This window comes from Elephas maximus, chromosome 10, assembly GCF_024166365.1.
Source record: "Elephas maximus indicus isolate mEleMax1 chromosome 10, mEleMax1 primary haplotype, whole genome shotgun sequence".
In the NCBI taxonomy this organism is placed as follows: Eukaryota; Metazoa; Chordata; class Mammalia; order Proboscidea; family Elephantidae; genus Elephas; species Elephas maximus.
The window spans coordinates 1459425-1480991 of NC_064828.1; positions in this window are offsets into that span (position 1 = coordinate 1459425).

The window sequence follows — 21567 nt, forward strand, 5'->3', positions numbered from 1 at the left end:
ATGGATTCGATTGGACCCGATTCGAAGCGATTCAACGCGATTCATCTTGTTTTGTCTCCATTCGCCTCAATTCGGCTATGTTCTGCACTATCTGACTCTTTTCTACTCTATTCTATTCTGCTGGATTCTTTCTCTTCTGTTCTGTTCTCTCCTATTCTGTTGGACTCTGTTCTATCCTACCCTACCCAAGCCTACTGCACCCCACCCAAACCCACCCTACTTGAATCGATTTGATTCAATTCGATTCACTTCGACGCCATTGGACAGGATTCGACGGGATTCGACAAGGTCCGAAGGCATTTGACGGGATTCAAAGAGATTAGACGAGATTCCATACGATTCGACGTGATTCAGCAGAATTCTGGGAGATTGGACGCAATTCGAAGTTATTTGACGTGATGGGACGTGATTCGTCGTGATTCGACGACATTCGATGCAATCCGATGCGATCCGAAGCGATTCGACCCGGTCCGACACAAAACGATGTGATTTGATGCGATTCGACGTGATTCGATGTGATTCGACGCTATTCAGTGACAGTCGGCGTGATTCTGCTTGATTCAGCTCGATTAGGTGCGAATCGGCTCTATATGGCTCCTTTACGTCTCTATTCGGCTCCATTCAGCTCTGTTTTCTCTATTCGTCTCTATTGGGCCTCTTCGTCTCTAATCGACTCTATTCGAGTCTATTCGACCCTACTCTTTTCTACTCTATTCTATTCCTTCTATTCTGTTCTAATCTCTTCTATTCTAGTCTACTCTATTCTATTCCACCCTCCTCTCCGCTTCTCTAATCTATACGTTTGGATTGGATTGGATGCATTGAACGGGACTCGACGTGATTAAGCTTGAATCAGCTCGATTCGATTCCATTTGGCTCTATTCGGTTCGTTTGGCTTGAATTGCTTCGATTCTGCTCAATTCCGCCTCTTTCGGCCCTATTCTGCTCTATTCGACTCTTCTCTACTCTTTTTGTCTCTATTTGACTCCATTCTACTCCATTCTATTTATTCCACACCATTCTACACTATTCTGCTCTACTCTATCCTACACCACTCTAATTTACTCGAATCGATTAGACGTGATTCCTCTCATTTCGACTCCATTCGGCTCTATTCAGCTGTATTCGCGTCTACCCTATTCTACACTAGCCTACTCTATCGTCCTCTAGTCTACTCTTCTCTATTTTCTTTATTCTTCCTATTCTGTTCTGTTCTATTCTACTCCATTCTACTCTATGCTACCCTACCCTATGCTACCCAACTCTAATCTATTCTAATCCAATTGATTGGATTGGATTCAACCCATTTGGACACGATTCGGCTCAGTTTGGCTCTATTTAGCTCTGTTCGAATCTATTCTACTCTACTCTGTTTCCCTCTACGCTACCCTAGCCTACTGTTTTCTGTATTCGTTCTGTATTGTTCTGTTCTCTTCTATTCTCTTCTGTTTTATTCTATGCTACTCTACTCTATTCCACCCTGCCATACCCGAACCTCCCCTACTCTAATCTGTTCAATTCGATTCCATGAATTTGGACACGATTCAGGTCGAATTGGTTCGATTCATGTCCATTCGGCTCCACTTGGCTCGAAGAGTGTCGATTCAGCTGGATTAGGCTCAATTCGGCTCGACTCGGCCCTCTTCGGCCCTCTTCAGCACTATTCGGCTCTATTCGGCTCTTTTCTCCCCTTTTCGACTCCATTCGATTGTGTTGCACAGCATTCTACTCCACTCAACACTGTTTTACTCTACCCTACCCTAATTGACTGGAATTGGTTCGAGGGGATTCAACGCGATTTGCCTTGTTTCTTCTCCATTTGGCTCGATTCGACTCTATTCGACTCTGTTCTACTCTACACTATTCTGCTCTGCTCTAACCTTTTGGACTCGATTCTCTTGTATTCTTTTTATTCTCTTTTACTGTGTTCAATTCTCTTCTACTCTATTTTAACCAACCCTACTCTAATCTATTCCACTGGATTCGATTCCACGCATTTCGATGCGATTCGGCTCCAGTCGGCTCCGTTGTACTCCATTCATCCCTCTTGGGCTCCAATCGGTTCGATTCAGTTCTAATCGGCTCCATTTCGCCCTGGTCAGCTCTATTCAGCTTGAATAGGCTCTATTCAACTCTATATGGCTCTATGAGTCTACTCAACTCTATTATCTCTTTTCAACTCCATTCTACACCATTCTACTCCATCCGACTGTATTCTTCTCTAGTCTATTGTCTTGTACTCTACCCTTCTCTAGTCTATTCTAATCGATTCGATTGGATTGGACTTGAATGGATGGGATTCAATGCAATTCAACGGGATTTGACGAGATCCAGCATGATTCCGCGGGATTCGGCGCCATTCATCTTGATTTCTATCACGTTGGGTCTTTTGGGCTCTATTTTGCTCTAGTCGGCAATATTCAACTCTATTCTTCTAGACTGCACTACTCGACCCTATTCTATTCTTTCAGTTCTCTTCTATCCTGTTCTGTTCTACTGCATTTTGGTCTATCCTACCCTACTCTAACTTAGCCTACTGTAATCTCTTCTATTCTATTCAACAGACTTGAACGGGATTCGACCTGATTCAGGTCCTATCGGCTCGAATCAGCTCCTTTTTGTGCGAATTCAACTCGATTCGGTTGGACTTGGCCCTTTTCCTCTCTATTCGGCTCTTTTCGGCAGGATTTGACTCGATTTGACTCTAGTCTACTCTTCTCTATTCTTTCTGGTCTATTCTAATCTATTCTTTTCTACCCTCCCCTCCCCTCATCTTACCTGCCCTACACTAAACTAGTTGATTGGATTCGACACTTTTCAACGCGATTCGACATGATTCTTCTCGATTCACCTCGAATTTGGTGGATTCGGCTGCATTCAGCTCTCTTTGGCTCTATTCAACTCTATTGGACTCTATTCTACTGTACTCGTCTCTACTTCATTCGATTCGATTCTTTCTCTTGTGTTCTGTTCTGTTCTAGTCTAACCCCTCCTACTCTACCCTCCTCTACTCTAATCTATTCCATTCGATTCAATGCCTTTCAAGGCGATTCCATGGGATTAGGCTTGAATTTGGCTTGATTTAGCTCTCTTTGGCTTGAATCGGGTCAATTTGGCTCGATTCTGCTCGATTCAGCATCATTAGGCTCGATCCAAACTTATCCGGCCCTGTTCAGCGCTATTCAACTCTTTTCTACTTTATTCGTCTCTATTTGGCTCCATTCGACTCCATTCCACACCATTCCACTCTGTTCGACTCCATTCTACACTATTCTATTCTCTTCTCCCCCACCCTACTCTAATCTATTCGATTCATTGAGATTTGTCTCATTTCCTCTCCATTCGACTCGATTCAGCTCGAATGGGATCTATTCATCTCTATTCTGCACTACTCGACTCTGACTAGTCTACTCTACTCCACTCTACTCCATTCTACTCTTTGTATTCTCTTCTACTCTACGCTTCTCTAGTCTATTCCTCTGTGCCCTACCCTATTGAATCCCAGCCTAACCTACACTACTCTAAGCTGTTCTATTGAATTCGATTGCATTCGATTCGACCCGATTGGACACAATTGGACGGGATTCGGTGAGATTTCATGAGATCCGATGGGTTTTGGTGGGATTGGATGGACTTCGACGAGATTCGATGCAATAGGATGCGATTAGGTGCGATTTGGCTCGATCTAGCTTGGTCTCTATTTGGCTCATTCCAGCTCCATTCGGCTCCATTCAGCTCGAATCTGGTCGATTGGACTTGATTGGGCTCGATTGGGCTCGATTGGGCTCGACTCAGCCCTAGATGTCCCTATTCGGTGCTATTCCGCTCTATTCAACTCTTTTCTAGTCTATTCATCTCGGTTTGACTGCATTTGACTCCATTCCACACCATTCTACGCTCTTCTATTCTACAGAACCCTATCCCGCCCGAGTCTTTCCTCATCTAGTCTCTTCTTTTCGATTCTGTTGTATTGGATTCTCGTTTTCTCTTTTCTCTATCCCATGCGATGCTACTCTACCATACCCTACACGAAACTAAGATATCCTGACTTATCCTCTTCTATTCTATTGGATTCTGTTTTCTCTGTTCTACCGTCTGCTACCCTACCTTATGACACCCTACTGTACCATACCCTACTCCATAGGGGTACTCAAGAAGGGTACTAGTTTGGAAAAGGGACTACCTCAGGCAAGGGGACTAGTTCAGGCTACTAGTTAGGGCCACTGTACTAGTTAAGAGTACTAGTTCATGGACGGGTACTAGTTAAGGCTACTAGGAAAGCAAGGTACAAGTGAAGGCTACGACTTCAGGCAAGTGTGTTAGTTTAGGCTACTAGTTGATGCAAGGGTACAAGTTCATACTACTAATTAAGGCCAGGGTACTAGTTAAGGCAACTGGTCAAGGCAAGGGTAGTAGTTATGGGTAGCGATAAGGCCAGGGTACTAGTTAAGACTACTAGTTAATGCCAGGGTACTAGTTGAGGCAAGGGTACGAGTGACGGCCAGGGTACTAGTTAAGGCTGGGCTACTAGTCCATGCAAGGCTACTCCTTCAGTGTACTAGTTAAGGTTTTGCTACTAGTTAAGAGGACTAGTAAGGCAAGGGTAGACGTTAAGACTGTTCCTTAAGGCAAGGCGACTAGTTAAGGGTACTAGTTACCACAAGGCTTCTAGTTCAGAATACTAGTTAGGGCCACTGTACTAGTTCAGAGTACTAGTTAAGGCTACTAGGAAGGCAAGGAACGTGTTAAGGCCACTACTTCAGGCAAGAGTCCTAGTTAAGTCTACTAGTCGATGCAAGGGTACATGTTAATACCACTGGCTAAGTCCAGCTTGCTAGGTAAGGCAACTGGTTAAGGCAAGGGTAGTAGTTATGGGTACTGATAAGGCCAGGGTACTAGTTAAGACTACTAGTTAATGCAAGGGTACTAGTTAAGGGTACTTGTTGAGGCAAGGGTAGCCATTAAGACTATTCCTTAAGGCAAGGCTCCTAGTTAAGGGTACTAGTTAGGACAAGGCTACCAGTTCAGGAGACTAGTTAGGGGCACTGTACTAGTTAAGAGTACTAGTAAAGGCACGTGTGCTAGTTAAGGCTGCTAGTTAAGGCAAGGTAGAAATAAAGGCCACTGCTTAAGGCAGGAGTACTAGTTAAGGCTACTAGTTGATGCAAATATACAAGTGAATACTACTAGTTAGGGCCAGGGTACTAGTTAAGGCAACTGGTTACGGCAAGGGTAGTAGTTCTGGGTACTGATACGGCCAGGGTACTAGTTCAGACTACTAGTTAATGCCAGGGTACTAGTTAAGGGTACTAGTTGAGGCAAGGCTACTAGTGAAGGCCAGGGTCTTAGTTAAGGCTACTGGAGAAGGCCAGGGTACTAGTGAAGGTAAGGCAACTAGTTGAGGGTACTAGTTTAGAGAAGGCTACTAGTTCAGGATACTAGTTAGGGGCACTGTACTAGTTAAGAGTACTAGCTAAGGCACGAGTACTAGTTCAGGCCACTACTTAAGGCAAGAGTACTAGTTAAGGCTACTAGTTGATGCAAAAATACAAGTGAATACTACTAGTTAAGGCCAGGGTACTAGTTAAGGAAACTGGTTACGGCAAGGGTAGTAGTTCTGGGTACTGATACGGCCAGGGTACTAGTTCAGACTACTAGTGAATGCGAGGGTACTAGTTAAGGGTACTATTTAAGGCTACCAGTGAAGGCCAGGGTCTTAGTTAAGGCTACTGGCGAAGGCCAGGGTACTAGTGAAGGCAAGGCTACTAGTTAAGGGTGCTAGTTTAGAGAAGGCTACTAGTTCAGGATACTAGTTAGAGGCACCGTACTAGTTAAGAGTACTAGCTAAGGCACGAGTACTAGTTCAGGCCACTACTTAAGGCAAGAGTACTAGTTAAGGCTACTATTGGATGCAAGTTTACAAGTTGATACTTCTAGTTAAGGCCGGGGTATTACTTAAGGCAACTGGTTAAGGCAAGGGTACTAGTTACGGCAAGGCTACTAGTTAGGGGTAGTAGTTAAGGCTTGGCTACTAGTTTAGGACACTAGGAAGGCAAGGGCAGACGTTAAGACGATTACTTAAAGCAAGGCTACTAGTTCAGGGTACTAATTCAGACAAGGCTACTAGTTCAGGCTGCTCGTTCTGGCCGCTGTACTAGTTAAGAGTACTAGTTAAGGCATAGGTACTAGTTAAGGATACTAGTTAAGGCAAGGTACAAGTGAAGGCTACTACTTAAGGCAAGGCGACTAGTTTAGGCTACCAGTGGATTCAAGGGTACAAGTGAATACTACTAGTTCAGACCAGGGTACCAGTTAAGGCAGCTGGTTAAGGCCAGGGTAGGACTTATGGGGACTGAGAAGGCCAGGTACTAGTTAAGACTACTAGTTAATGCGAGGGTACTAGTGAAGGGTACTAGTTGAGGCAAGGGTACGAGTGAAGGCCAGGGTACTAGTTAAGGCTACTGGTGAAGGCCAGGGTCCTAGTTAAGGCTGGGCTACTAGTTCAGGGTACTAGTAAGGCAAGGGTAGACATTAAGACTATTACTTAAGGCAAGGCTACTAGTTAAGGGGAGTAGTTCAGACAAGGCTCCTAGTTCAGGATACTAGTTAAGGCAAGGGGAGTAGTTCAGATTCAGAATTTAGGGGACTTGTCAGGGCAAGGGTACTCTTCAAGGCTAGTTGTCTAGCCTACTGATCTATACCACTAGTCTGGCTAGTCCAGCTGTCTGGTCTAGGCTACTACTCTAGACTTCTCTGGTCTACTCTACTCTAGTCTGCTTTCGTCTACCCTAGTCTACCCTATCCAAAACCACCCTACCCTAACCTTTTCGAATCTATTCAATTGGATTCGATTCAAAGCATTTCAATGGGATTGGACGCGATGATGCTTGAATCGGCTCATTCGGCACCATCAGCTCGATTCAGCTCGATTTGGCTTGAATCGCTTCGATTCAGCTTGTTTCAACTCAATTCGACTTGGTTCAGCCTTATTCGGCTCGATTCGACTCTTTTCTACTCTAGTTTTCTCTATGCAACTCCATTCGACTCGATTCTACTCTATTCTGTTCTACCCTACCCTACTCTAATCTATTCTAATGGATTCGATTGGACGCTATTCGACGCGATTCACCACGTTTTGTTTCCATTGGGCTCGATTCGGCTAGAATTGGCTCTATTCAGCTCTATTCTGCACTATTCCACTCTATTCGACTCTACTCTTCTCTACTTTACTCTGCTCTACCGTACTGTGCTATCTTCTGTTCCTTCTATTATGTACTGTTCTATTCTATTCTGTTCTACCCTCCCAGCCGCTCCCCTCCCCTTCTCTAATCTTTGATTCTGTTCGAGTCATCGCATTTTCACGCCATTCGACCCGATTAGGCTTGAATCAGATCAATTCGCTTCGAGTCGGTCCGATTGGGCTCCATTTCGCTCCATTCAGCTCCAATGGCATCGATTCTGCTGGATTCTGCTCGATTAGGCCTTCTTTGGCCCTATTCGGCCCAACTATGCTCTATTCGACTCTTTTCTACTCTATTCGTCTCTAGTCGGCTCCGTTCTAATCCATTCCACACCATTCTGCACTATTCTCCTCTATTCTCGTCTACCCTTCCCTACCCTAATCTATTCCAATGGATTCGATTGGACCCGATTCGAAGCAATTCAACGCGATTCATCTTGTTTTGTCTCCATTCGCCTCAATTCGGCTATGTTCTGCACTATCTGACTCTTTTCTACTCTATTCTATTCTGCTGGATTCTTTCTCTTCTGTTCTGTTCTCTCCTATTCTGTTGGACTCTGTTCTATCCTACCCTACCCAAGCCTACTGCACCCCACCCAAACCCACCCTACTTGAATCGATTTGATTCAATTCGATTCACTTCGACGCCATTGGACAGGATTCGACGGGATTCGACAAGGTCCGAAGGCATTTGACGGGATTCAAAGAGATTAGACGAGATTCCATACGATTCGACGTGATTCAGCAGAATTCTGGGAGATTGGACGCAATTCGAAGTTATTTGACGTGATGGGACGTGATTCGTCGTGATTCGACGACATTCGATGCAATCCGATGCGATCCGAAGCGATTCGACCCGGTCCGACACAAAACGATGTGATTTGATGCGATTCGACGTGATTCGATGTGATTCGACGCTATTCAGTGACAGTCGGCGTGATTCTGCTTGATTCAGCTCGATTAGGTGCGAATCGGCTCTATATGGCTCCTTTACGTCTCTATTCGGCTCCATTCAGCTCTGTTTTCTCTATTCGTCTCTATTGGGCCTCTTCGTCTCTAATCGACTCTATTCGAGTCTATTCGACCCTACTCTTTTCTACTCTATTCTATTCCTTCTATTCTGTTCTAATCTCTTCTATTCTAGTCTACTCTATTCTATTCCACCCTCCTCTCCGCTTCTCTAATCTATACGTTTGGATTGGATTGGATGCATTGAACGGGACTCGACGTGATTAAGCTTGAATCAGCTCGATTCGATTCCATTTGGCTCTATTCGGTTCGTTTGGCTTGAATTGCTTCGATTCTGCTCAATTCCGCCTCTTTCGGCCCTATTCTGCTCTATTCGACTCTTCTCTACTCTTTTTGTCTCTATTTGACTCCATTCTACTCCATTCTATTTATTCCACACCATTCTACACTATTCTGCTCTACTCTATCCTACACCACTCTAATTTACTCGAATCGATTAGACGTGATTCCTCTCATTTCGACTCCATTCGGCTCTATTCAGCTGTATTCGCGTCTACCCTATTCTACACTAGCCTACTCTATCGTCCTCTAGTCTACTCTTCTCTATTTTCTTTATTCTTCCTATTCTGTTCTGTTCTATTCTACTCCATTCTACTCTATGCTACCCTACCCTATGCTACCCAACTCTAATCTATTCTAATCCAATTGATTGGATTGGATTCAACCCATTTGGACACGATTCGGCTCAGTTTGGCTCTATTTAGCTCTGTTCGAATCTATTCTACTCTACTCTGTTTCCCTCTACGCTACCCTAGCCTACTGTTTTCTGTATTCGTTCTGTATTGTTCTGTTCTCTTCTATTCTCTTCTGTTTTATTCTATGCTACTCTACTCTATTCCACCCTGCCATACCCGAACCTCCCCTACTCTAATCTGTTCAATTCGATTCCATGAATTTGGACACGATTCAGGTCGAATTGGTTCGATTCATGTCCATTCGGCTCCATTTGGCTCGAAGAGTGTCGATTCAGCTGGATTCGGCTCCATTCGGCTCCATTAGGCTCGATTTGCTGGATTTGGCTCAATTCTGCTCGATTCGGCCCTCTTCGGCCCTCTTCAGCACTATTCGGCTCTTTTCTCCCCTTTTCGACTCCATTCGATTGTGTTGCACAGCATTCTACTCCACTCAACACTGTTTTACTCTACCCTACCCTAATTGACTGGAATTGGTTCGAGGGGATTCAACGCGATTTGCCTTGTTTCTTCTCCATTTGGCTCGATTCGACTCTATTCGACTCTGTTCTACTCTACACTATTCTGCTCTGCTCTAACCTTTTGGACTCGATTCTCTTGTATTCTTTTTATTCTCTTTTACTGTGTTCAATTCTCTTCTACTCTATTTTAACCAACCCTACTCTAATCTATTCCACTGGATTCGATTCCACGCATTTCGATGCGATTCGGCTCCAGTCGGCTCCGTTGTACTCCATTCATCCCTCTTGGGCTCCAATCGGTTCGATTCAGTTCTAATCGGCTCCATTTCGCCCTGGTCAGCTCTATTCAGCTTGAATAGGCTCTATTCAACTCTATATGGCTCTATGAGTCTACTCAACTCTATTATCTCTTTTCAACTCCATTCTACACCATTCTACTCCATCCGACTGTATTCTTCTCTAGTCTATTGTCTTGTACTCTACCCTTCTCTAGTCTATTCTAATCGATTCGATTGGATTGGACTTGAATGGATGGGATTCAATGCAATTCAACGGGATTTGACGAGATCCAGCATGATTCCGCGGGATTCGGCGCCATTCATCTTGATTTCTATCACGTTGGGTCTTTTGGGCTCTATTTTGCTCTAGTCGGCAATATTCAACTCTATTCTTCTAGACTGCACTACTCGACCCTATTCTATTCTTTCAGTTCTCTTCTATCCTGTTCTGTTCTACTGCATTTTGGTCTATCCTACCCTACTCTAACTTAGCCTACTGTAATCTCTTCTATTCTATTCAACAGACTTGAACGGGATTCGACCTGATTCAGGTCCTATCGGCTCGAATCAGCTCCTTTTTGTGCGAATTCAACTCGATTCGGTTGGACTTGGCCCTTTTCCTCTCTATTCGGCTCTTTTCGGCAGGATTTGACTCGATTTGACTCTAGTCTACTCTTCTCTATTCTTTCTGGTCTATTCTAATCTATTCTTTTCTACCCTCCCCTCCCCTCATCTTACCTGCCCTACACTAAACTAGTTGATTGGATTCGACACTTTTCAACGCGATTCGACATGATTCTTCTCGATTCACCTCGAATTTGGTGGATTCGGCTGCATTCAGCTCTCTTTGGCTCTATTCAACTCTATTGGACTCTATTCTACTGTACTCGTCTCTACTTCATTCGATTCGATTCTTTCTCTTGTGTTCTGTTCTGTTCTAGTCTAACCCCTCCTACTCTACCCTCCTCTACTCTAATCTATTCCATTCGATTCAATGCCTTTCAAGGCGATTCCATGGGATTAGGCTTGAATTTGGCTTGATTTAGCTCTCTTTGGCTTGAATCGGGTCAATTTGGCTCGATTCTGCTCGATTCAGCATCATTAGGCTCGATCCAAACTTATCCGGCCCTGTTCAGCGCTATTCAACTCTTTTCTACTTTATTCGTCTCTATTTGGCTCCATTCGACTCCATTCCACACCATTCCACTCTGTTCGACTCCATTCTACACTATTCTATTCTCTTCTCCCCCACCCTACTCTAATCTATTCGATTCATTGAGATTTGTCTCATTTCCTCTCCATTCGACTCGATTCAGCTCGAATGGGATCTATTCATCTCTATTCTGCACTACTCGACTCTGACTAGTCTACTCTACTCCACTCTACTCCATTCTACTCTTTGTATTCTCTTCTACTCTACGCTTCTCTAGTCTATTCCTCTGTGCCCTACCCTATTGAATCCCAGCCTAACCTACACTACTCTAAGCTGTTCTATTGAATTCGATTGCATTCGATTCGACCCGATTGGACACAATTGGACGGGATTCGGTGAGATTTCATGAGATCCGATGGGTTTTGGTGGGATTGGATGGACTTCGACGAGATTCGATGCAATAGGATGCGATTAGGTGCGATTTGGCTCGATCTAGCTTGGTCTCTATTTGGCTCATTCCAGCTCCATTCGGCTCCATTCAGCTCGAATCTGGTCGATTGGACTTGATTGGGCTCGATTGGGCTCGATTGGGCTCGACTCAGCCCTAGATGTCCCTATTCGGTGCTATTCCGCTCTATTCAACTCTTTTCTAGTCTATTCATCTCGGTTTGACTGCATTTGACTCCATTCCACACCATTCTACGCTCTTCTATTCTACAGAACCCTATCCCGCCCGAGTCTTTCCTCATCTAGTCTCTTCTTTTCGATTCTGTTGTATTGGATTCTCGTTTTCTCTTTTCTCTATCCCATGCGATGCTACTCTACCATACCCTACACGAAACTAAGATATCCTGACTTATCCTCTTCTATTCTATTGGATTCTGTTTTCTCTGTTCTACCGTCTGCTACCCTACCTTATGACACCCTACTGTACCATACCCTACTCCATAGGGGTACTCAAGAAGGGTACTAGTTTGGAAAAGGGACTACCTCAGGCAAGGGGACTAGTTCAGGCTACTAGTTAGGGCCACTGTACTAGTTAAGAGTACTAGTTCATGGACGGGTACTAGTTAAGGCTACTAGGAAAGCAAGGTACAAGTGAAGGCTACGACTTCAGGCAAGTGTGTTAGTTTAGGCTACTAGTTGATGCAAGGGTACAAGTTCATACTACTAATTAAGGCCAGGGTACTAGTTAAGGCAACTGGTCAAGGCAAGGGTAGTAGTTATGGGTAGCGATAAGGCCAGGGTACTAGTTAAGACTACTAGTTAATGCCAGGGTACTAGTTGAGGCAAGGGTACGAGTGACGGCCAGGGTACTAGTTAAGGCTGGGCTACTAGTCCATGCAAGGCTACTCCTTCAGTGTACTAGTTAAGGTTTTGCTACTAGTTAAGAGGACTAGTAAGGCAAGGGTAGACGTTAAGACTGTTCCTTAAGGCAAGGCGACTAGTTAAGGGTACTAGTTACCACAAGGCTTCTAGTTCAGAATACTAGTTAGGGCCACTGTACTAGTTCAGAGTACTAGTTAAGGCTACTAGGAAGGCAAGGAACGTGTTAAGGCCACTACTTCAGGCAAGAGTCCTAGTTAAGTCTACTAGTCGATGCAAGGGTACATGTTAATACCACTGGCTAAGTCCAGCTTGCTAGGTAAGGCAACTGGTTAAGGCAAGGGTAGTAGTTATGGGTACTGATAAGGCCAGGGTACTAGTTAAGACTACTAGTTAATGCAAGGGTACTAGTTAAGGGTACTTGTTGAGGCAAGGGTAGCCATTAAGACTATTCCTTAAGGCAAGGCTCCTAGTTAAGGGTACTAGTTAGGACAAGGCTACCAGTTCAGGAGACTAGTTAGGGGCACTGTACTAGTTAAGAGTACTAGTAAAGGCACGTGTGCTAGTTAAGGCTGCTAGTTAAGGCAAGGTAGAAATAAAGGCCACTGCTTAAGGCAGGAGTACTAGTTAAGGCTACTAGTTGATGCAAATATACAAGTGAATACTACTAGTTAGGGCCAGGGTACTAGTTAAGGCAACTGGTTACGGCAAGGGTAGTAGTTCTGGGTACTGATACGGCCAGGGTACTAGTTCAGACTACTAGTTAATGCCAGGGTACTAGTTAAGGGTACTAGTTGAGGCAAGGCTACTAGTGAAGGCCAGGGTCTTAGTTAAGGCTACTGGAGAAGGCCAGGGTACTAGTGAAGGTAAGGCAACTAGTTGAGGGTACTAGTTTAGAGAAGGCTACTAGTTCAGGATACTAGTTAGGGGCACTGTACTAGTTAAGAGTACTAGCTAAGGCACGAGTACTAGTTCAGGCCACTACTTAAGGCAAGAGTACTAGTTAAGGCTACTAGTTGATGCAAAAATACAAGTGAATACTACTAGTTAAGGCCAGGGTACTAGTTAAGGAAACTGGTTACGGCAAGGGTAGTAGTTCTGGGTACTGATACGGCCAGGGTACTAGTTCAGACTACTAGTGAATGCGAGGGTACTAGTTAAGGGTACTATTTAAGGCTACCAGTGAAGGCCAGGGTCTTAGTTAAGGCTACTGGCGAAGGCCAGGGTACTAGTGAAGGCAAGGCTACTAGTTAAGGGTGCTAGTTTAGAGAAGGCTACTAGTTCAGGATACTAGTTAGAGGCACCGTACTAGTTAAGAGTACTAGCTAAGGCACGAGTACTAGTTCAGGCCACTACTTAAGGCAAGAGTACTAGTTAAGGCTACTATTGGATGCAAGTTTACAAGTTGATACTTCTAGTTAAGGCCGGGGTATTACTTAAGGCAACTGGTTAAGGCAAGGGTACTAGTTACGGCAAGGCTACTAGTTAGGGGTAGTAGTTAAGGCTTGGCTACTAGTTTAGGACACTAGGAAGGCAAGGGCAGACGTTAAGACGATTACTTAAAGCAAGGCTACTAGTTCAGGGTACTAATTCAGACAAGGCTACTAGTTCAGGCTGCTCGTTCTGGCCGCTGTACTAGTTAAGAGTACTAGTTAAGGCATAGGTACTAGTTAAGGATACTAGTTAAGGCAAGGTACAAGTGAAGGCTACTACTTAAGGCAAGGCGACTAGTTTAGGCTACCAGTGGATTCAAGGGTACAAGTGAATACTACTAGTTCAGACCAGGGTACCAGTTAAGGCAGCTGGTTAAGGCCAGGGTAGGACTTATGGGGACTGAGAAGGCCAGGTACTAGTTAAGACTACTAGTTAATGCGAGGGTACTAGTGAAGGGTACTAGTTGAGGCAAGGGTACGAGTGAAGGCCAGGGTACTAGTTAAGGCTACTGGTGAAGGCCAGGGTCCTAGTTAAGGCTGGGCTACTAGTTCAGGGTACTAGTAAGGCAAGGGTAGACATTAAGACTATTACTTAAGGCAAGGCTACTAGTTAAGGGGAGTAGTTCAGACAAGGCTCCTAGTTCAGGATACTAGTTAAGGCAAGGGGAGTAGTTCAGATTCAGAATTTAGGGGACTTGTCAGGGCAAGGGTACTCTTCAAGGCTAGTTGTCTAGCCTACTGATCTATACCACTAGTCTGGCTAGTCCAGCTGTCTGGTCTAGGCTACTACTCTAGACTTCTCTGGTCTACTCTACTCTAGTCTGCTTTCGTCTACCCTAGTCTACCCTATCCAAAACCACCCTACCCTAACCTTTTCGAATCTATTCAATTGGATTCGATTCAAAGCATTTCAATGGGATTGGACGCGATGATGCTTGAATCGGCTCATTCGGCACCATCAGCTCGATTCAGCTCGATTTGGCTTGAATCGCTTCGATTCAGCTTGTTTCAACTCAATTCGACTTGGTTCAGCCTTATTCGGCTCGATTCGACTCTTTTCTACTCTAGTTTTCTCTATGCAACTCCATTCGACTCGATTCTACTCTATTCTGTTCTACCCTACCCTACTCTAATCTATTCTAATGGATTCGATTGGACGCTATTCGACGCGATTCACCACGTTTTGTTTCCATTGGGCTCGATTCGGCTAGAATTGGCTCTATTCAGCTCTATTCTGCACTATTCCACTCTATTCGACTCTACTCTTCTCTACTTTACTCTGCTCTACCGTACTGTGCTATCTTCTGTTCCTTCTATTATGTACTGTTCTATTCTATTCTGTTCTACCCTCCCAGCCGCTCCCCTCCCCTTCTCTAATCTTTGATTCTGTTCGAGTCATCGCATTTTCACGCCATTCGACCCGATTAGGCTTGAATCAGATCAATTCGCTTCGAGTCGGTCCGATTGGGCTCCATTTCGCTCCATTCAGCTCCAATGGCATCGATTCTGCTGGATTCTGCTCGATTAGGCCTTCTTTGGCCCTATTCGGCCCAACTATGCTCTATTCGACTCTTTTCTACTCTATTCGTCTCTAGTCGGCTCCGTTCTAATCCATTCCACACCATTCTGACTATTCTCCTCTATTCTCGTCTACCCTTCCCTACCCTAATCTATTCCAATGGATTCGATTGGACCCGATTCGAAGCGATTCAACGCGATTCATCTTGTTTTGTCTCCATTCGCCTCAATTCGGCTATGTTCTGCACTATCTGACTCTTTTCTACTCTATTCTATTCTGCTGGATTCTTTCTCTTCTGTTCTGTTCTCTCCTATTCTGTTGGACTCTGTTCTATCCTACCCTACCCAAGCCTACTGCACCCCACCCAAACCCACCCTACTTGAATCGATTTGATTCAATTCGATTCACTTCGACGCCATTGGACAGGATTCGACGGGATTCGACAAGGTCCGAAGGCATTTGACGGGATTCAAAGAGATTAGACGAGATTCCATACGATTCGACGTGATTCAGCAGAATTCTGGGAGATTGGACGCAATTCGAAGTTATTTGACGTGATGGGACGTGATTCGTCGTGATTCGACGACATTCGATGCAATCCGATGCGATCCGAAGCGATTCGACCCGGTCCGACACAAAACGATGTGATTTGATGCGATTCGACGTGATTCGATGTGATTCGACGCTATTCAGTGACAGTCGGCGTGATTCTGCTTGATTCAGCTCGATTAGGTGCGAATCGGCTCTATATGGCTCCTTTACGTCTCTATTCGGCTCCATTCAGCTCTGTTTTCTCTATTCGTCTCTATTGGGCCTCTTCGTCTCTAATCGACTCTATTCGAGTCTATTCGACCCTACTCTTTTCTACTCTATTCTATTCCTTCTATTCTGTTCTAATCTCTTCTATTCTAGTCTACTCTATTCTATTCCACCCTCCTCTCCGCTTCTCTAATCTATACGTTTGGATTGGATTGGATGCATTGAACGGGACTCGACGTGATTAAGCTTGAATCAGCTCGATTCGATTCCATTTGGCTCTATTCGGTTCGTTTGGCTTGAATTGCTTCGATTCTGCTCAATTCCGCCTCTTTCGGCCCTATTCTGCTCTATTCGACTCTTCTCTACTCTTTTTGTCTCTATTTGACTCCATTCTACTCCATTCTATTTATTCCACACCATTCTACACTATTCTGCTCTACTCTATCCTACACCACTCTAATTTACTCGAATCGATTAGACGTGATTCCTCTCATTTCGACTCCATTCGGCTCTATTCAGCTGTATTCGCGTCTACCCTATTCTACACTAGCCTACTCTATCGTCCTCTAGTCTACTCTTCTCTATTTTCTTTATTCTTCCTATTCTGTTCTGTTCTATTCTACTCCATTCTACTCTATGCTACCCTACCCTATGCTACCCAACTCTAATCTATTCTAATCCAATTGATTGGATTGGATTCAACCCATTTGGACACGATTCGGCTCAGTTTGGCTCTATTTAGCTCTGTTCGAATCTATTCTACTCTACTCTGTTTCCCTCTACGCTACCCTAGCCTACTGTTTTCTGTATTCGTTCTGTATTGTTCTGTTCTCTTCTATTCTCTTCTGTTTTATTCTATGCTACTCTACTCTATTCCACCCTGCCATACCCGAACCTCCCCTACTCTAATCTGTTCAATTCGATTCCATGAATTTGGACACGATTCAGGTCGAATTGGTTCGATTCATGTCCATTCGGCTCCACTTGGCTCGAAGAGTGTCGATTCAGCTGGATTAGGCTCAATTCGGCTCGACTCGGCCCTCTTCGGCCCTCTTCAGCACTATTCGGCTCTATTCGGCTCTTTTCTCCCCTTTTCGACTCCATTCGATTGTGTTGCACAGCATTCTACTCCACTCAACACTGTTTTACTCTACCCTACCCTAATTGACTGGAATTGGTTCGAGGGGATTCAACGCGATTTGCCTTGTTTCTTCTCCATTTGGCTCGATTCGACTCTATTCGACTCTGTTCTACTCTACACTATTCTGCTCTGCTCTAACCTTTTGGACTCGATTCTCTTGTATTCTTTTTATTCTCTTTTACTGTGTTCAATTCTCTTCTACTCTATTTTAACCAACCCTACTCTAATCTATTCCACTGGATTCGATTCCACGCATTTCGATGCGATTCGGCTCCAGTCGGCTCCGTTGTACTCCATTCATCCCTCTTGGGCTCCAATCGGTTCGATTCAGTTCTAATCGGCTCCATTTCGCCCTGGTCAGCTCTATTCAGCTTGAATAGGCTCTATTCAACTCTATATGGCTCTATGAGTCTACTCAACTCTATTATCTCTTTTCAACTCCATTCTACACCATTCTACTCCATCCGACTGTATTCTTCTCTAGTCTATTGTCTTGTACTCTACCCTTCTCTAGTCTATTCTAATCGATTCGATTGGATTGGACTTGAATGGATGGGATTCAATGCAATTCAACGGGATTTGACGAGATCCAGCATGATTCCGCGGGATTCGGCGCCATTCATCTTGATTTCTATCACGTTGGGTCTTTTGGGCTCTATTTTGCTCTAGTCGGCAATATTCAACTCTATTCTTCTAGACTGCACTACTCGACCCTATTCTATTCTTTCAGTTCTCTTCTATCCTGTTCTGTTCTACTGCATTTTGGTCTATCCTACCCTACTCTAACTTAGCCTACTGTAATCTCTTCTATTCTATTCAACAGACTTGAACGGGATTCGACCTGATTCAGGTCCTATCGGCTCGAATCAGCTCCTTTTTGTGCGAATTCAACTCGATTCGGTTGGACTTGGCCCTTTTCCTCTCTATTCGGCTCTTTTCGGCAGGATTTGACTCGATTTGACTCTAGTCTACTCTTCTCTATTCTTTCTGGTCTATTCTAATCTATTCTTTTCTACCCTCCCCTCCCCTCATCTTACCTGCCCTACACTAAACTAGTTGATTGGATTCGACACTTTTCAACGCGATTCGACATGATTCTTCTCGATTCACCTCGAATTTGGTGGATTCGGCTGCATTCAGCTCTCTTTGGCTCTATTCAACTCTATTGGACTCTATTCTACTGTACTCGTCTCTACTTCATTCGATTCGATTCTTTCTCTTGTGTTCTGTTCTGTTCTAGTCTAACCCCTCCTACTCTACCCTCCTCTACTCTAATCTATTCCATTCGATTCAATGCCTTTCAAGGCGATTCCATGGGATTAGGCTTGAATTTGGCTTGATTTAGCTCTCTTTGGCTTGAATCGGGTCAATTTGGCTCGATTCTGCTCGATTCAGCATCATTAGGCTCGATCCAAACTTATCCGGCCCTGTTCAGCGCTATTCAACTCTTTTCTACTTTATTCGTCTCTATTTGGCTCCATTCGACTCCATTCCACACCATTCCACTCTGTTCGACTCCATTCTACACTATTCTATTCTCTTCTCCCCCACCCTACTCTAATCTATTCGATTCATTGAGATTTGTCTCATTTCCTCTCCATTCGACTCGATTCAGCTCGAATGGGATCTATTCATCTCTATTCTGCACTACTCGACTCTGACTAGTCTACTCTACTCCACTCTACTCCATTCTACTCTTTGTATTCTCTTCTACTCTACGCTTCTCTAGTCTATTCCTCTGTGCCCTACCCTATTGAATCCCAGCCTAACCTACACTACTCTAAGCTGTTCTATTGAATTCGATTGCATTCGATTCGACCCGATTGGACACAATTGGACGGGATTCGGTGAGATTTCATGAGATCCGATGGGTTTTGGTGGGATTGGATGGACTTCGACGAGATTCGATGCAATAGGATGCGATTAGGTGCGATTTGGCTCGATCTAGCTTGGTCTCTATTTGGCTCATTCCAGCTCCATTCGGCTCCATTCAGCTCGAATCTGGTCGATTGGACTTGATTGGGCTCGATTGGGCTCGATTGGGCTCGACTCAGCCCTAGATGTCCCTATTCGGTGCTATTCCGCTCTATTCAACTCTTTTCTAGTCTATTCATCTCGGTTTGACTGCATTTGACTCCATTCCACACCATTCTACGCTCTTCTATTCTACAGAACCCTATCCCGCCCGAGTCTTTCCTCATCTAGTCTCTTCTTTTCGATTCTGTTGTATTGGATTCTCGTTTTCTCTTTTCTCTATCCCATGCGATGCTACTCTACCATACCCTACACGAAACTAAGATATCCTGACTTATCCTCTTCTATTCTATTGGATTCTGTTTTCTCTGTTCTACCGTCTGCTACCCTACCTTATGACACCCTACTGTACCATACCCTACTCCATAGGGGTACTCAAGAAGGGTACTAGTTTGGAAAAGGGACTACCTCAGGCAAGGGGACTAGTTCAGGCTACTAGTTAGGGCCACTGTACTAGTTAAGAGTACTAGTTCATGGACGGGTACTAGTTAAGGCTACTAGGAAAGCAAGGTACAAGTGAAGGCTACGACTTCAGGCAAGTGTGTTAGTTTAGGCTACTAGTTGATGCAAGGGTACAAGTTCATACTACTAATTAAGGCCAGGGTACTAGTTAAGGCAACTGGTCAAGGCAAGGGTAGTAGTTATGGGTAGCGATAAGGCCAGGGTACTAGTTAAGACTACTAGTTAATGCCAGGGTACTAGTTGAGGCAAGGGTACGAGTGACGGCCAGGGTACTAGTTAAGGCTGGGCTACTAGTCCATGCAAGGCTACTCCTTCAGTGTACTAGTTAAGGTTTTGCTACTAGTTAAGAGGACTAGTAAGGCAAGGGTAGACGTTAAGACTGTTCCTTAAGGCAAGGCGACTAGTTAAGGGTACTAGTTACCACAAGGCTTCTAGTTCAGAATACTAGTTAGGGCCACTGTACTAGTTCAGAGTACTAGTTAAGGCTACTAGGAAGGCAAGGAACGTGTTAAGGCCACTACTTCAGGCAAGAGTCCTAGTTAAGTCTACTAGTCGATGCAAGGGTACATGTTAATACCACTGGCTAAGTCCAGCTTGCTAGGTAAGGCAACTGGTTAAGGCAAGGGTAGTAGTTATGGGTACTGATAAGGCCAGGGTACTAGTTAAGACTACTAGTTAATGCAAGGGTACTAGTTAAGGGTACTTGTTGAGGCAAGGGTAGCCATTAAGACTATTCCTTAAGGCAAGGCTCCTAGTTAAGGGTACTAGTTAGGACAAGGCTACCAGTTCAGGAGACTAGTTAGGGGCACTGTACTAGTTAAGAGTACTAGTAAAGGCACGTGTGCTAGTTAAGGCTGCTAGTTAAGGCAAGGTAGAAATAAAGGCCACTGCTTAAGGCAGGAGTACTAGTTAAGGCTACTAGTTGATGCAAATATACAAGTGAATACTACTAGTTAGGGCCAGGGTACTAGTTAAGGCAACTGGTTACGGCAAGGGTAGTAGTTCTGGGTACTGATACGGCCAGGGTACTAGTTCAGACTACTAGTTAATGCCAGGGTACTAGTTAAGGGTACTAGTTGAGGCAAGGCTACTAGTGAAGGCCAGGGTCTTAGTTAAGGCTACTGGAGAAGGCCAGGGTACTAGTGAAGGTAAGGCAACTAGTTGAGGGTACTAGTTTAGAGAAGGCTACTAGTTCAGGATACTAGTTAGGGGCACTGTACTAGTTAAGAGTACTAGCTAAGGCACGAGTACTAGTTCAGGCCACTACTTAAGGCAAGAGTACTAGTTAAGGCTACTAGTTGATGCAAAAATACAAGTGAATACTACTAGTTAAGGCCAGGGTACTAGTTAAGGCAACTGGTTACGGCAAGGGTAGTAGTTCTGGGTACTGATACGGCCAGGGTACTAGTTCAGACTACTAGTGAATGCGAGGGTACTAGTTAAGGGTACTATTTAAGGCTACCAGTGAAGGCCAGGGTCTTAGTTAAGGCTACTGGCAAAGGCCAGGGTACTAGTGAAGGCAAGGCTACTAGTTAAGGGTGCTAGTTTAGAGAAGGCTACTAGTTCAGGATACTAGTTAGAGGCACCGTACTAGTTAAGAGTACTAGCTAAGGCACGAGTACTAGTTCAGGCCACTACTTAAGGCAAGAGTACTAGTTAAGGCTACTATTGGATGCAAGTTTACAAGTTGATACTTCTAGTTAAGGCCGGGGTATTACTTAAGGCAACTGGTTAAGGCAAGGGTACTAGTTACGGCAAGGCTACTAGTTAGGGGTAGTAGTTAAGGCTTGGCTACTAGTTTAGGACACTAGGAAGGCAAGGGCAGACGTTAAGACGATTACTTAAAGCAAGGCTACTAGTTCAGGGTACTAATTCAGACAAGGCTACTAGTTCAGGCTGCTCGTTCTGGCCGCTGTACTAGTTAAGAGTACTAGTTAAGGCATAGGTACTAGTTAAGGATACTAGTTAAGGCAAGGTACAAGTGAAGGCTACTACTTAAGGCAAGGCGACTAGTTTAGGCTACCAGTGGATTCAAGGGTA